This window comes from Prionailurus viverrinus, chromosome E2, assembly GCF_022837055.1.
Source record: "Prionailurus viverrinus isolate Anna chromosome E2, UM_Priviv_1.0, whole genome shotgun sequence".
Taxonomy (NCBI): Eukaryota; Metazoa; Chordata; class Mammalia; order Carnivora; family Felidae; genus Prionailurus; species Prionailurus viverrinus.
In genome coordinates, this window is record NC_062575.1 from 32,865,345 (window position 1) to 32,881,862 (window position 16,518).

The window sequence follows — 16,518 nt, forward strand, 5'->3', positions numbered from 1 at the left end:
GTTGGAAGTGGGAACTTCTGGTCTTTAAGCTTGACAAAATACCCTGACTACATTCAGTGTTTTATGCAGTGTCAAGAACATGGTGTGTGTAAAATATTATGTATTTAGTTAAAGAGATAATAGAGAGTTTGGGGCGCCTGGGTGGCTCAGTCATTAAGCATCTGATACTTGATTTTGGCTCAGGTCATGATCTCACGTTCTGTAGGTTCAAGCCCTGGGTAGGGCTCTGTGCTGGAACCTTCTTGGAATTCTCTCTCTCTCTCTCTCTCTCTCTGTCTCTCTGCCCTTACCCCACCTGTGCTCATGCGCGTGCGAGTGCACACTCTCTTTCTCTCAAAATAAATAAACTTTTAAAAAAAGAGATAATAAATTTAATAAACACAGACCAATTTGGAATGGCCCAATTTAGAATAGACAGGTTTATCTGGCCAGCCTTGAACAGAGGTGGATGCTTCCACAAGGAATAGCTCCTGTGTTCTCAGTTTCAGGAAAACAGCATAGAATTCTTGAGTGAACACTCTTTCATGTCCAGAACACTGCTCACACTGCTGTACCCAGTTTACAGGTCTCCTGGATGTGACTAACCGATCTTTTCCATCCCGGCTGTTCTAGACAAATCCTTCTTGTCACACACATGCATTCTTCTTTTCTTTCAGTCATTTGCAAAGTCTTAGAAGAGAACCTTCTAAACGTGAGATAAAAATAATTTATTTTGGCTTCTGTCTTACTCTCACAAACTCAAAGGTTATTGGAACAACTCACCTGTTTTCAACCCCAGGCTTTCATGTCTTCTCAAGATGGCGCTTCTAGTATGGCGTTGCTGCTGGTAGCAAGTACAGTGGATGACTTAGGAGGTAGACCCCCCAGTCATCATTCCCTCATTATGGTGTATTCTAAGGAGTCATCAGTCTTCGCTTGCAGTTTTTAAAATGTCATTCTTTCCACTCTCTGCTTTTGTTTGGGCATTCTGTAACAAAAGAATGGGGTGAAAATTATCTTCATTACTGTCACCCAAATTCTTTTTGAGGAGGAAGCTGCTTTGTGTGGAAAAATAACGTAAGTGCTGGGATTCAAGATGAGACTCTGAGATCACGAGAGTTGGTTGGGACTCAACCCAATAGGATAATGGCTGACCTTCTCTACCTGAGACAAACAAGGTATTCGTTTCTGATCCTGGGATGGAGGAGGAGAATCCAGAAGGAAATAGAGAAAAGACAAGGTGATGGTAGAAGGCTGAGCAGCTATATGAGGTGAAGGCCAATGTAAAACCTCTGGGGGCAGGGTGGCTGCAAGGACACTTAAGAACAGACCGGCTTTGCTTGCAGCTCTTGGGACTGCTGTGGTGTGAGTGCCACCTTTTTGCAACCCTGCTCCCCCCAAGTCTTTAGGAAAGTCTCGTTCCCACATACACGTGTGCATATGTCATTGACAAGAAATAGCACAGAATTTCATGACTAGATCAAGGCAACCTAGTCAATATACAAGAAAGCAACAGCCAAAGCCAGAAGGAAAGTATAATTATGGAAATCTTGAAGAGGACTTTAGGTACATGGGGTTCTGGAATGGGGTTCAGGGCAGTCTTATGTGTCTCGTTCATGGGTAGGGTTACATTGAATTCACTCTTTCCACTATGATTTAATGGAAGGATGAAGAATGTGTGGCTCTCTCTGCTGTGCAGAGTCTCAAGACCACACAGATGTGCCTCATCAAGGGACCAACAATCTAGTCATGAAGAGCCAGACCTTAACGCCGGGAAGATTCGGAATGATTTAGAAGTGCAAAATGAAGGAACGTTAGTTCGTGGGAGGAAGGGCTTTCTTCTGACTGGGGAAACTACCACAGGCCTCACGGAGGAGATGATGTCTGAGGTGAACTTTGAAAAATGGATGGTGTTTAGATCTAGAAGAGAGGGCATTATAATAATTGCTCCCACTTAGTAGACAGGAAAAAACACTCTCATATTACCTTACTTCCATCAAGATATACAGTATCTTTGTCACCTTAGAAAGTTTCCTGTTGCCCCTATCCAAGAAACACCCCATGACCCTTCACTCTAGGCAGCCACTCATCTGGTAAATACTCACTTGTGTTATCTCATTTGATCTTACAACAGCCCTTTGAGGTAATTTCAGTGACTGTGGCCACTATGTGCATGAGAGAATAGCCCCTTTTGGTAAGAATTTTCCTCTAAATCCCACAGCTAGAAGATGACAGCTTGAACTTGAACCCAAGGAGAATTCCAAAGCCCAAGCTCTTACACAACAGCGGGAGCGAGAAGGAGGAGGAAAATGTCACATCTGTATGGTTACTAGTGAATAGTTTGACTACAGGATAAGTTACATGAGGGAAAGTAGAGGGAAGTTTTCCACTAGAATGTTGTGGTTTTCTATGGATCTGTTTTCCACCCAGAAGAAGGGTTGTGTGTACTTATACTCCTGCCTCCTGAGCCTACAGGATTAACTTACCTTCTAAGTGATTTTTACATGTCAAAGAGTGTCCTATTTATGAGGCTGAGGCTAACTCCGGGGGGGGGGGGGCTGTGAAATATTAAGTGTCGACTTCATAGTATTTGGGATTATTTATCCATATGCGTGTACACATTTGTACAGAAATAAATACACATTGTACACATGGGCATCTGTGCCGAAGTATGCAGCCAAGTGTCAGCACATTATCAGATTTAAATTAGCTGCCTGACTCTATTAATAGCCCTGGTTTTCCAGTTTCTAAAATAAAAGATCCCAGAACAGCTGGACTAAAGTCTGAAACAGAATGGAAGAATACAACCCTGTATGCGGTGGTAGTCTGTCTGTAACTGCTAAATAAAGTGTGTAGCTTCAGAGATTTGTGGAGATGCCTATAAAAGAACCCTTGAAATGCTAAGTGCTTTTTAAAAAACAGCTTAATCTCCAGCCAGTGAAAGGGATTGATTATGCTTTATCAATCACAGGATTTTGAAAACCTCTCTGACATCCCATTACAATTTGAAAGCAGAGCTAAATCCAGGTGCAGACAGGTTCCACCTTGGCCACATGGCTCTGTGAAAGGGTGGCATGAAGGCCACCACTCCCCCACGAGGATTTCTCTCCCAGCAGTTTATCATTTCTCGAATCTCACGACTAAACATTTGGTCTTTTAAAATGCAATGCTTTACACAGTCCAGTCCAATATCCCTTCTCATCTGGACTCCCGGCCCCTCCACACCTGTCTGTACCCCTAAGTATCGTGTCCTCCTCCCTTACTGCTACCTGAGCATACCATAACGCGGTGCTCCTCTGGTCACCTAGTTCATGCTGTCCCCTCCACCCACGTGTTCTTCCTTCCTCCACCTGGAAAAATGTTACTCACTCTTCAAAGCTCATCTGAACAGCCCCTCCTCATGGCACAAGACGTCCCTCCACTGCCTCCCTCCCCAGGCAGAATAAATTCTGTCCCCCTGCTCCCTGTTGTTCCCATAGCACTTGGTTTTAGATCTATGGTGAAAACACATCCTTTCCTGGTGTCTGCCCCTGGCTACCTGGGCCGCCTACCTCCTTGTGGCCTTAAAGCGTGATCCTGGGCCCGGCAGCATTGGTTTCACCTGGGAGCTTGTTGGAAAATCAGAACATCGGACTCTGTCCCAGATACACTGCATCAGAAACTCACTTTCACAGTATCACCAAGTGGATTTATGTAAACATTAGCATTTGAGAGGCTGTCCTAAAGGACAGAGATGATGGCTTAATGAGCCTGTAATTCTTTGGTAGCACATAGCAATTTATGTATTCACTCTCAACAAATAGAGATAACGAATCATAGGCCAGACATTGCACGTACAGCCAAGAGATGTAAAGATGCGAGAGCATTTACAAATATGGCTGGAGTTGAGGGTCCTAGAGATGAGGTAGGAAAAGGCCAAGTCTGTTGGAAGCCGTGAAAAGGTCTTATGATCACATTAGTTCTGAAAAACACAAGACTGGAAATTATTCCGTAGACTCCTTTGCTGGGAGTCTTTTCAGAGCACTTAAATGTCACCGTGTCTTGTGACTCTGTAAGATGGGGGTATAGTTAGTGTGCAGTGTGACCTGAACTTACTTGATCATAGAATCTTTCTTTATTTGCTCATTAAAAAGGGCCTATTTGGTGGGAGTGATGCTTTTCAAGGCATTGGGCATCACTGGCCTATTCCTGTAAGTTTGGAATTCATTTTGTCTGGTCTGGTGACAGTGTTTGTATTGTCTTATCTTGTGATTTAACTATTATGTATCTTTCTAACTTTCCTTCTCAACTGGATTGTAAATTCTTAGAGTAGAAGGGGGAATCTTATGCTTATTTGTTTTTCTATTCTCACTTCACATTGTCAGTCAGTGTTTGCTGATGATTGTCTTTTACATCTACCTTGCAATCAAGCAGAGGCTGAAGGCATGGTGGGCGCTTGATTAATATCTGATTGGCCTAAGGGGGATTTAACATAGTAAGGAAGACATTGGATGAGGATTATAGCCCTGGCTTGGACACTAGCTGTGTTGCCTTTGAGCCAGGCATCACCCTCTCTGGGCCCAGCATTCACTTCATCAGCCAAGCACATCCACTGGGTGACAGCCTCCTATGCACTCTGGATCTGCAAGCTTCTGATTCTTCAAGTAGATGGAAGATACCAGTGGAGAGATTTGAATTTAATTTTAGGGAAAATTCTATACTCTGCTTTCCTGGAAATAGTGTTTGAAAATTAGAGAAAGTCAAATTGAGAAGAAATTAGAGGAGAGGCCCAACCAAGGTCATGATACAAAGTCTTGAAAGGGATTTTTCAGGACTGAAATTCTGTGATCTATAAAATGAGAACGACAATGTGTTTCCCTCTTCCATGCGTCATTCTGAACTTGAATAAATCTGAGATCTAGCCTTACTAATTTTAAAAGTAGCTGTCGGAAATATAATTTGATCGTAACCACCGTGACGAAAGAACCTAAACGTGTTGATCTCGCAAGCATTATTAACAGTAGGTAAAAAACATAGTACCTTCTGCTTATAGAGATGGTTCTTCCAAGTGGCCCAAAGCACTTCACACTGAAATGTTAATGTCCTCATTTTGTGGGTAGGGGATCAGACGTCCAGAGTGGGGCTGGCTGACCAAATTCCCCACTGACATCCTGCTCAGAGCCAGACATCACCCTGGACCCGATGTTTCCCAGGATGGCCTTTTCCCCATCACCAGATGCGCAGAAGTGTTCATTTTGATCTCCAGCCTGGTTGATAAAGCTGTCTGTCTTCCCTCTGAAGTATGCGGTATGTATGTGGTTGCTGCACGTTTATGTGTCCCATACAAGACAAGTGATTTCCTGAAACCTGCAGATAATCAATGATAATTGGAAACGGACAGTGCGCTTTGGCAGATTTGAGATACTGTAATACTGAATATGAAGGCTGAATGCTTCTTGCAGCCTTCACTTACCCGAAACCAGGGCCCATGATTAACCGGCGATTGGCTGGTATTAATTATGAGGCGCGTCCTGTAAATCTCCATGCTGACGGGGCCCCTGGCAGGTCTGAGGCCAGCCCGGGTCTGCGGCGTGTGGACTTTGGAAGCGTAGGCGAGAGCCTTGAGCTCTTCCTCCCCAGCCCGCGTTTGCTTCCTAGTTCCTGGCAGCCCCGATTGCAAGTACATCAAACTCCATTTCCATCTCAATGAGGTTATGTCCAATGTGATTGTACCTTCCCCAGGCAGGGCCCATCCACCAACCTTGCTCTTTTGTCTCCCCCCTCGGCTTCTTACATTGGAGAACTTGTAGCTCCTTATGATCTGCTGAACATTAATATTCACTAACTTGCTCCAGGGAGCTACGCTTCGCCGAGCGCATTTTCACCTGAAAGGAGTTGTTTAATATAAACATTTGGTTAATATTCTGTACATTTGAAAGTATTTTATCAGCATCGGTGTAGGACCAAAAGTCATTTAAATTCAATGGGAACTGATTATGTGCCAAGAATCGGTCCTTTCCAAAAGAGTATGCCTCCCCCCCTACTATAATGTATACATTATAAAACTCACTTACACGGTTGATGGGAACACTTTGTGGACAGACCAGCAGGCCTGCATTTCATCTGACTGCGTATTCATCAGCTCTGACGCTGGTGTTAAACGGGGGGAAATATTATACAATATTGCTTTAAAAACTGTCTAAATATAATTATCAACATCTTTGGAGTGATAATAATTATCATAACAAGAGCTCATCAGAGGAAACACACAGTTTGATGAGGATCCTCTACTCCCAAGTCTCTGCCCCCTTGCAGAAGAAGGATGAAAATTCTTCTTCTTTTTTTTCCCCCCCTTCCTAAAGAACCCTAGCTCTCTGAACCCTTCTTCTGGCTACTCTACAATTTTTCTTTACATGTGTCTCTGTGAAACTCATTATCCCAAGTAGTTGTTAGGTAGGCAATACAGGCAGCTCCAAGAAAGGTTGGAATAGATGAATGGAGCATGCTCCTGAAGTTTGTCTGAATTACATTCTGAGCTTTTGGATAAAGTCTTCACCAAAACAAACTTAAGACTTTCTACTTGAGGCATCTGTTGGATACAGATTTTTCTTTAAACTTTTTTTTTCTCCTTAAATAGAACTTACTGGAGAGTGGAGTGTGTGTGTGTGTGTGTGTGTGTGTGTACATATAACAAGTAAAAATCTATGTGGCCACCATCCAGGTCAAGCACCCGTTTATGTGTCTTCCCGACAACAACTCCACCCTCCCCCCGAGTTGACCATGTCTTCAAAGTTTGGCTGAAGTTCGTTCATATGATCACTAAGTCATACTATTTGCGTTTCTTCCATTGTATTGAATAAGGCCCAGCTGTTTTCCACAGTGGTGTTACCAGTTTGCATTCCCACTAGCAGTATGAGACTTCCGGATGCCTCACATCTTCCTCAATACTTGACATTGCCAGGCTTTTAAATTTGAGCCAATCTGGTGGGCGTGTAGTGGCATCTTACTATGGTTTTGACTTGCATTTCTCTGATTATCGGTGAGATTAAGCATATCTTTGATTTGTTAGTTGGCTGTCTGGAGTTCTTTTGTGAAGTGCCTAGTCAAGGCCTTTGCTCATTTGTTTAGTGGATTGTCTGTCTTTTCGTTATCGATTTGATGCCCTGATAAAGAAACAAAAGCCCTAGCATGGTGTCTATTTAGAAAGTACCCAGCACATAATTTAGCCACGACAAAGACAAAAAAATAGTGTAAATGCCGAGGCTGAGTCTTCTGTTTCTGAGATTCCTTTGAATTTCTAAAGTACAGAAAATATGAGTCATTAAAAAAGGTCATTGGGGCCATACATCTCAGTGCCAGGAGGCCTTTCCTTGTAGTTGGGTTGTGTTGGAAGGGCTCTGGATCCTTCAAGGATCATTTAGATTTCTGCTGCAGGGATTTAATAATGCATGCCATAGAGTTCCAGAAACAAATAAATTCCTCTACCAGTGAATAGCCAATTTGCTCACAGGACCCTGGAAGAGTACCAAAAAATAAGCTCTTGGACATTCAAAACACTCATTAGTGTGCTGACGGTGGAGATAGCCACACCCTAACTGGCAACGTAACCACATCCATGATTGTTACCTTGAGTCAGACCATGGAACAGCCAGCCTGGAATTCTTCAAAGAGAAGGAGTTTGGGCAAGAATGTGCCCAGCTCACCCTCTGAGATGTTGCCTCAAAGGGTCCAGACACCTTCCAACTCTAGGACTTGCTGAAGATCTATCTTCTATGATTAAATACTTCTCAATTCTGTTTGGGGTCCCAAATTCACACATTCCCTCTACATGTCTCCAGTCCCTGCTCTCAAAGAGAGGGCATTAACTGCTCCCGTCTCCCCTCCCACCACCAAGGAATGTGTCCCTTTTTGGCTGTAAATCTTTACTAAGATCCCCTCCTGGGCCATTTTGCAAGTTATAAACACTTCATTTGGGTTAGGTGCTGATCAGGCTCCTAGAGCAGTGGCTTATGTGTGAGAATCCCTTGCAAATGTGTTTGCTCTGAAACCAGGGCTGTGGCCCATATTCTTTCTCAGTCCCAGAAGAGAGGCTCATATGACATCTCAATGCTAACTGGAATTTTGGGACAGGTGAAGCTGTGCAGCCCCCCTCTGCGCTCTCCTCCTTTTGTGATGGAATCAGTTGACTTGAAGCTGAACATATGGCAACTACCATCATTACACAGAAACCGTTCCCTCTGCTATGGCAACCGAAGAATCAATGCATACTTATGGCTTGGACTTATTCAATAAATGTACAATGTATAGGAGGGGTTTTTTTTCTTTTATAAAGAAGATTTCGGAATGGCAGCAGAGAATTAAGATCTTTCCTTCAAACACACCTCTTAAGTCCTTCTGTGGAGAGGGGTGTTTGGAATTTCTTACGTATCTTGTTCTAGTTCATTACTGCAGGAGCTTCATAATGGGACTACATTTTGTTTCCAAATTTCAGGGATGTTATTTACCCCTGAATGAATTGGATCGAATTCGGTTTTCTCCCAAAGATCTTTGAAATTCATTCGCCAGTATATTGTTCTTCAGTTCTGCACCTAACAGATAGTATTGAGATTAGAACCGTCCTGATGTATCTGACATCTACAGACTAAATAGTTTGGCTCCACATTGATGAGAATATCAGAGGCATGCATTCTGTCTACTATTTTAAGGGCAGGTGTCTTAGTTTTGTTCCACGGTTCATCTTGGTGTATTCTCTCCTTGCCCAGACCTGGAAGTTAATGGCATATTATTGTCTGTATCAACGTGGTTCCATTACATAAATAGTTGGAGGGGGAAGGAAGAAAGGCACCTTTTTTTCTGTGAGAAAGCGTTGCCAGGGGCTATTTCTTCAGACTTCACATAACCTCATTCCAAGAAAAGCCGTAGAGTAGAAAGGAGCGATAACTGAGACTAGGAGCCATGAAAGTTTGGTTTCTACGTCTGTCCTACTTTGGCTGTCTCTAGCTCCTCAGATGGAGCGGGTCGTACAGACTGTGGTTCGAAGGGCCCTTCTGCATGAAATCCATGTTCCCTTAACTCTCGGCCGTGTGTTGTTTTCTCTGTGTCGTGCTCACCCATTAGCATTTTAATTTAGCTTCATATGGCACCGTTCTGCAGACGGATTTGCTTTCTTGCTTTTGTTTATTGTACGAGTGACAAACATGAGGGCATTTTCATGATGTGAAAAAATGCCGTGAAGTTGTGAAAATGAGGTGACTTTCCCTTGCCAAGCCCCAAGGAATGGTAAAGCAGAGATGGCTGTGACAAGGAACCGAAACGCTCCCAATATTAAAATGTTCAGGAGTCTTGATCTAATGGAAATGAGAAGTTTTGGCAGAAGCCTGGAGACTCAGACATGACCTTGCACTTCTGTCTGTTAAATGGGATGTGGCTGGTCTGACTCTTCAGGAAGTCACTCAGTCCTTTAATGCGCACAAAGCCTTCTTTCTGTGGATTTTGAGCAGCACTTGGAAATCAGATAGCTACTGCTTTGGGGGCATAGCGGTGAGTTGATGGTGAGGATTCTGTTTTATGGATCCATCACTCCTTGAGATCTGTAAATTCTCATTGGAGGGTTTTAGGTAGGAAGATGATAGTTTTTGGGAAGGGAAGCATAAGAAATTGTCTTACGAAGGTTGTCTCTTTCCTATACACTGGATATTCTTGAGCACTTCCCTTCTTGTTTAATATTTGTCCGGACTTCTTAGGATAAGTGTACTTTTTAAGGCAGAGATAGCCAATACCTGTTCAACATAGAATCACCAAGCCAGAGTTCATAACAGACATCATTAATCAAGCCCAGAACTCTTTCCTGCTGAACCGAGAAATCCAGTTTTCAGAATCCTTGTCAGTGCAGCCCTACTGGCAGACTCTACTGGTTGCTCAGAGCTGTGATACAAGATGAAACTGACCTACCCTCCCTGGTCTGGGCTCAGCCAGTGATGTGATTCCTGTTAGGATGAGTAGCCATATATAACAGACAATCTTCATCTGGAAACTCTGAGTAGTATTCAACTCTTTCTGCAATTCCTGTCTCCCTCTGACCCTAGTGAAGCTCTTTTGACAGACAGATACAGTGTAAGAGGGGCTCCTTTAACAGACAGATACAGTTTCTTCTTTGTCTCATCTCAGGCCACCTTCTCACTTATATTTCTGTGCCTTCCCTCTGCATTCATCAGGGGCTTGGCATGCTCCTTCATAGCACGTCCTTTAATGTCTGAGTCCTGGTTCTGCAGGTGTGGTAGGCAGAATTCTGAGATGGTCCCCGAGATTCCTGCTCCCTGGTGTTTACACTCTTTATTCTCATGTTTAGGTTGATGATATGACAAAGGTGAAGAGATTTTGCAGGTGTCATCAGGGTCTCAAATCAGTTGATTTTGAGTTAATCAAAAGGAAGTCTATCATGGGTGCGTCTGATCTAATCAGGTGAGTTCTTAAAAAGCTGAGTGGGCCCTTTGTGAAGGAAGAAACAGAAATTCTCCTGCTATCCTTGAAAAAATGAACAGCCAGGTTGTAGCCTGCCTATAGTGAGTGCTACATGGCGGGACCCTGAGAGCATCCTCAGCCAATAGCTAGCAAGAAAATGGAGACCTCAGTCATACAGCATCTGGAAAATACGTTCTTCTAACCACCTAAAAGAGCTTGGAGGCAGATATTTCTCTAGCTGGATCTCCAGATGAGGATGTAGATGGCCAACATTTAGTTTTCAGCCTTGTGAAGACCCAATTGAAACATGTTTGGCTCCTGACCCGTGGAACCTGTGAGATAATAAATTTAACCATGTTAAGCTGCCAAATATGTGGTAATTTGTTACACAGTGATAGAAAACTAAACCTCCAGGCGAGATGCAAATTAGGGTACAGGATTGTCCACTTGGCCCTTTCTGCTGCCTTCCAAAATCAGCAAAAAAAAATCATTTTGATGGGGATGTAGGTTGGGTGGGGGGGGGACGGGCGAAATAAGTGATGGGAATTAAGGAGGACGCTTGTTGTGATGAGCATGGGGTGATGTATAGAAGTGTTAAATCACTAAATTGTACACTGGAAACTATATCATACCATTTGTTAACTAACTGGAATTTAAATAAAAACTTAATAAAAAAAACCACCCACATCATTTTGTTTGATGGCCTGATTGGGTTTTCCTTTGGGAAAATAATTCTAGTATGACAACAGTTACCAAACAGTGATACCGTTGGGAGAATTAAAGAAATTTAAAAACTCATGTCACAGTAATTATTTCTAGTCCATATGGAAACAAACAGAGATAGAGTCAGTCCTCCCTCACTTCCTCACTCCCTCATGGGTAATGGAATGGATGTGGCCCTTGCCATAGGAAACACCAGTAGTCATTTCTGTTGAGGCCTATCTTAGAAGGAATCTGAACACTCCCCAGGGGCCTTCCTTCAAGAATTCTCTTATTTACAAGACTTCCTGCTTTCTCCTCTGGGGCTTTGATGGCACTTGTACCCCGATATTTATAGCAGCACTTTCAACAATAGTCAAATTATGGAAAGAGCCTAAGTGTCCATCAACTGATGAAGGGATAAAGAAGATGTGGTTTATATACACAATGGAATACTACTTGGCCATGAGAAAGAATGAAATCTGGCCGTTTGTAGCAATGTGGATGGAATTGGAGGGTATTATGCTAAGTGAAATAAATCAGGCAGAGAAAGACAGATACCATATGTTTTCACTCATATGTGGATCCTGAGAAACTTAACAGAAGACCAAGGGGGAGGGGAAGGGGGGGAAGTTACAGAGAGGGAAGGAGGCAAACCGTAAGAGACTCTTAAATACAGAGAACAAACTGAGGGTTGATGGGGGAGTGGAGGAGAGGGGAAAGTGGGTGATGGGCACGGAGGAGGGCATCTGTTGGGATGAGCACTGGGTGTTGTATGGAAACCAATTTGACAATAAATTATGTAAAAAAAAAAGAATAATTCTCTTATTTACAAGACTTAAATCTATTTACCCTTCTTTTTCCTTCACTTCCTGTTTACTTTTTCTGTATGGACACCTCATCCTCCTCATGAAGGCAGGCAGCTTTCTTCAAGGTATTTGGTAGAAAAGAAACATTCATCATTTACATTTTTGAAAAGTTCTGGCCCAGAGTCTGTGTTCTCAGTCTGCAATTGCCCATGAGAGGCAGTTTACCACAAATAAGTTTTTACCATACCATTTCTTCCGCAATGAATAAAAGGGATCCCCTCCCTCCTTTGCAAGGGTCTCTTTAATTCACATTTTTATTTGGGACTTCCATTTATTTATTCTGAAGAATGCAGGGATAATAAGAATCTTACCTATTTCATAAGGTTTTTGTGAGGATTACATCTGGAAATACATGACAAGTTCTTAGTACCAGAAGGCACATAGCACGTGCTTAATAAATGTTAGCCATTATTATTATAATTACTAGTATAAATCTATTATGTTCCCAGCAATTTGCAGGATCCTAAAACGGTAAAGAAAAAACTCCTGTGTGCCATCTGACTGCAACACAGTGGAGACTCTCAGATGAAACCTCACAGTGGCTTCTGGTCATTCAGGAGTGGGTGGGGCTTGGGAGCAGGAGTGAAAACCAGGGGACCCGAGCTTATTGAAATCAGACAACCAAGCTCTCTCAATCAAAAGGGGCTTAATCCAGAAAGGTAGAGTGCAGGATTGAGATCATGGTGGAGGGAGGGAGGCGGCAGTTGAACAAAGTCTCTATGTGGAGGGTTTTCTGGACGAACAGCACTGGAAAGGAAGAGAATTGAGTTAATAGTCACAGAATCTCAGAAGCAAGATGGTTTTTAAATATTAGAGCCACAATTGAGTATAAAAAAAATGGGGTGTGGGTTATGGGTTGCCTGAAAGTATGCCAAGTCAGGAAGCATTAGGTTCCTGTCAGAGTCTTTTTCTAGGCACTCAGAAGAACCTAATTTGAATTATTAAGTTGTAAGTTGTGTGTGTGTGTGTGTGTGTGTGTGTGAGCATGTGTGCATGCATGCATACATAATATACCGTAAAAACAGGGCAGCCTAGTGGACTATAGGACCTTAATGTATGTTTCTGTATCCTTGCTGTCTGTTCAAATTATAGGTAAGCTCAACAAAGCCTTCTTTATAAACCTAGGGAGTTTCCCTTTTTCCACTATTTGGCCTATATCATTCTTTGTGTTTTACATTTTCAGCCCTTTAAAAAGGTCAGTCTTTTCCCAGGGTTCTTCTGATCATTGGGTCAGAGGCATCTGAGTCCTTGTCATCAGTTGTGCTTCGGCCATGCTAGAACTAGCTGTAGAAGCATATCATAATCCCAGAGTGATACAAAGACCTTTCCGAGGAAGATGAGATACCCAGAGACTGGAAAGGAGGATTTGACCACATTAAAATGAAAAGCTCCAGTTCAGCCAAACACCAGAAAGAAATTCAAAAGATAAAACACACACCGGAGAAGCCCATTCTCTCAACGCATCTGACCGTTCACAAAGAGTAACTACAGTCCAACGTGAAAAATGAACAAAATGATAGGGAAATGGGCAGGGTGCACTGAGGGGCAATTAAGAAATAGCGATGCCTAATTAGGTGGCAAAAATCTGTTCAATCTTAATAAAGAGTGAAGATAAAGGCTTAGTAAAGATTAAGGTTTCCTAAAGATTGAAATGACCCTTCTGCCATAAATAAAAACATTGTTGGCAACATAGTGGGTAATTGGGCATCCTCCGGGGGGTGTCTGTATGGGAGCATCCACTAGGAATGGCAGAGAGCAACACTGGCTTAAGCACTGCCTGAGTTTGTGGTTCAGAATCTGAGCCAGGGTCCAGCAAGGTGGAGGCGTCCCCCGTGTCCTGGACCCCACCTCTGAGGTTCGAACGAAGAATGACTTCTTTTGGTGACTTACCTTAAGTATAGGAAATATTTTTAACAGTCTTCTAGTGTTCATTTGGTTACATCTGAGGCTAAAATTCTTCTTTACGTCTTTTCATACCTGCATGTTCTTATTTACTTGTTTGTTTGCTTGTTTGATGTATTATCCTTGAAGTTCATTAGCAAAATGTCTTGGTGTTTCCCAGAGTATGAATAGGCCTTTCTAGTCTCGATTGGGCCATTAATTCAGCAATATTTTCCTTTTTTGTGACTCATTTCTCTTTTTCTGTCCTCTGTCCCTACTCCATAGGCTGCCAATTACTCCATATATTAGATCTGTTTTGTATGATGCCATGTCTATAATCTCTTTATTTTGTACCAGGGATTTTTGTCCCCCGGGGAACATTTGGCAATGTTACATGGTAGAGACGAGCTACTGGCATCTAATGGGTAGAGAGGCCAGGGACACTGTTAAACATCCTACAATGCATAGGGCAGCCACAGTCACAACAAAGAATTATCTGGTCCAAAATGTTAGTAGTGTGGAAGTTAGGATACATCGCCCCAGGACCAAGCCTGGACCCTGATAGACTTGTAGTTTTAAATTATTTCATATGATGTAGAAGAAATCCAGAACTTCTTTTTTTTTTTTAATTTTTTTTAACATTTATTTATTTTTGAGACAGAGAGAGACAGAGCATGAAGGGGGGAGGGGCAGAGAGAGAGGGAGACACAGTATTGGAAGCAGGCTCCAGGCTCTGGGCCATTAGCCCAGAGCCTGACGCAGGGCTCGAACTCACGGACTGCAGGATCGTGACCTGAGCTGAAGTCGGACGCTCAACTGACTGAGCCACCCAGGCGCCCCAGAAATCCAGAACTTCTATAGAAGTAATATGTAGATGATATTTCCTCTTGTAGGTAATATTTTTCTATACCAATACTAAAGCTGAGAGCACTTGGGGGCATACATATGAATATTTGAAACACAAAACCAGAGAGCTGTTTCTCTCTACATACATTTATATATAGCTTATAATTTTAAGTGATACTATAACAAATCTTGATTAAAACTTGATTACCTAACGTGCTAAGGGTTTGTGCTATTTGTGTGGGTTACATTTTCTAGTTAATGGAAACTTAACCTCAGAATATTTTTGTCTCAACCTTTGTTTTTCAAAAAGGGTGGCATCTCTAAGCGAGGTTCTTGTAGTGCTTCTGGATTATCAAACAAGTTGAAAAGTCTGTAATCTTCTATAAATGTAGGAGGGGAGAATTATGGTTATTAACACCGTTTCTCCTAGATATGATATTGGACTAAAATGATACTGAGCAAAATACATTTTCTAAAAGTGATTTAAAAACACTCAGTATCTAGCCATATTGAGTTCCAGTTACTGGACGTCTGACTGGAATTTTATTTACCACTTCAGTCACATATGTACCTCACTCTTATCAGGTTGGAGAAATTCCACGGGACTAATGAACTGACCCAGACCCACTCTATCTCCTTTTTCCATAAATACACATATTTGAGTGCTCCCTGTTCTTATTGTTGCAAATTCATTTGCATGATTTCTCTCAATATTTCATAGAACTTAGAAAATTAATTACTTGATCTCTGTAATAATAACCACCCCATCTCCTCCCTTTCTGTATTAAAGCTAATTTAAAGGGAGGAATTTAATTCAGTAGTCTCATTGTTTACTCAAATTACACATGCATAATGAGATCTCAGTAGGAAAGAAAGCAGAATGCCACCTTTAAGACTCAAATCAATACATCGGGGCAAAAATATGATAGTCTAACCATGCAGTTATTAAGAGTTCCCAGATTATAGCATTTCGTTGATCAAACCTGTGGTTTTTTAGGGCTCTCTCAAATCAAAGATGCCAAAAAGATTCAGAAGGGGGTGGGGAATAATTTCAGGAGGCAGAAGTCACCAATGTCACACTGCAGTGAGCTGCATAGGTTTGCAAATTTCCGAAAACCACTACACTTGATAAAACGATGTGACATCTTCAGTTTATTTTCAGCTTCTATAACCATTCCTTGATGTTTCCTAACATCCTCTCCACAAAGGGTTGAAATAAAACACTAACAAAACTGATGCCTACGGTATTGTCCATATGCACCAACTTTTGGATGCCATTTTCATTTCTGTCTCTCTGTCTCTGAGCTCAGCAGTTCTAAGGGGTTAACCAGAGCAATCTTAAATGAAGTTAAAGAAGTTTTAACAATGACCTACTTTTCATTTGTATGGGCATTTATTTCAGAGGTCGTTCAACCCATGGTCTCTTTGGAAATTGTACTTTTTATTCAAGGTTAGTTTGCTTACACCTAACCATGTTCCAGAAAGAGTTTAAGTCAGCTTACAAGGATGCAAAATTAAAACCATGCCGAGTTCATGTTTTACTACACCACGCAATCCCGAAGGCAATCACAATAGCAGCTAGTGCAAAGAATCTTTTGGTCATTGTGGGCACTCTCTGAAAACAGTATAATCAACAAGCAATTTGTTTAGTGTCTGCTGTGGGCTCAGCACTGAGTTGGACACTGTAGAGGTTATAGAAGACATTATCTGATGGATATAGAAAACCATACCTCGTGGGCAGGAACATTTCCTTTATCTGGAACTTAGCTATCTAGGAAATCTAGCTATTTAGAAAATAGTCAAG

At 42.1% G+C, this 16,518-nt stretch overlaps 2 long non-coding RNA genes across 6 annotated transcripts in view; one reads left to right on the top strand and one right to left on the bottom strand.

Annotated features, from left to right (window-relative positions):
• Window positions 1-16,518, top strand: part of LOC125153127 (uncharacterized) — a 558,449-nt gene that overhangs the window by 140,710 nt on the left and 401,221 nt on the right. The gene's annotated exons all lie outside the window — the stretch shown is intronic.
• On the bottom strand, window positions 763-12,440 carry LOC125153126 (uncharacterized). 2 transcript variants are annotated; one of them, XR_007147414.1, is made up of 4 exons: window positions 11,971-12,440; window positions 5,432-5,843; window positions 4,999-5,325; window positions 763-967 (listed from the first exon to the last, which is right to left on the bottom strand). It is a non-coding gene; the product is annotated as an uncharacterized LOC125153126 (long non-coding RNA). The 2 variants fall into 2 exon arrangements; XR_007147413.1 differs by lacking the exon at window positions 11,971-12,440 and having other exon boundaries at window positions 5,432-11,498.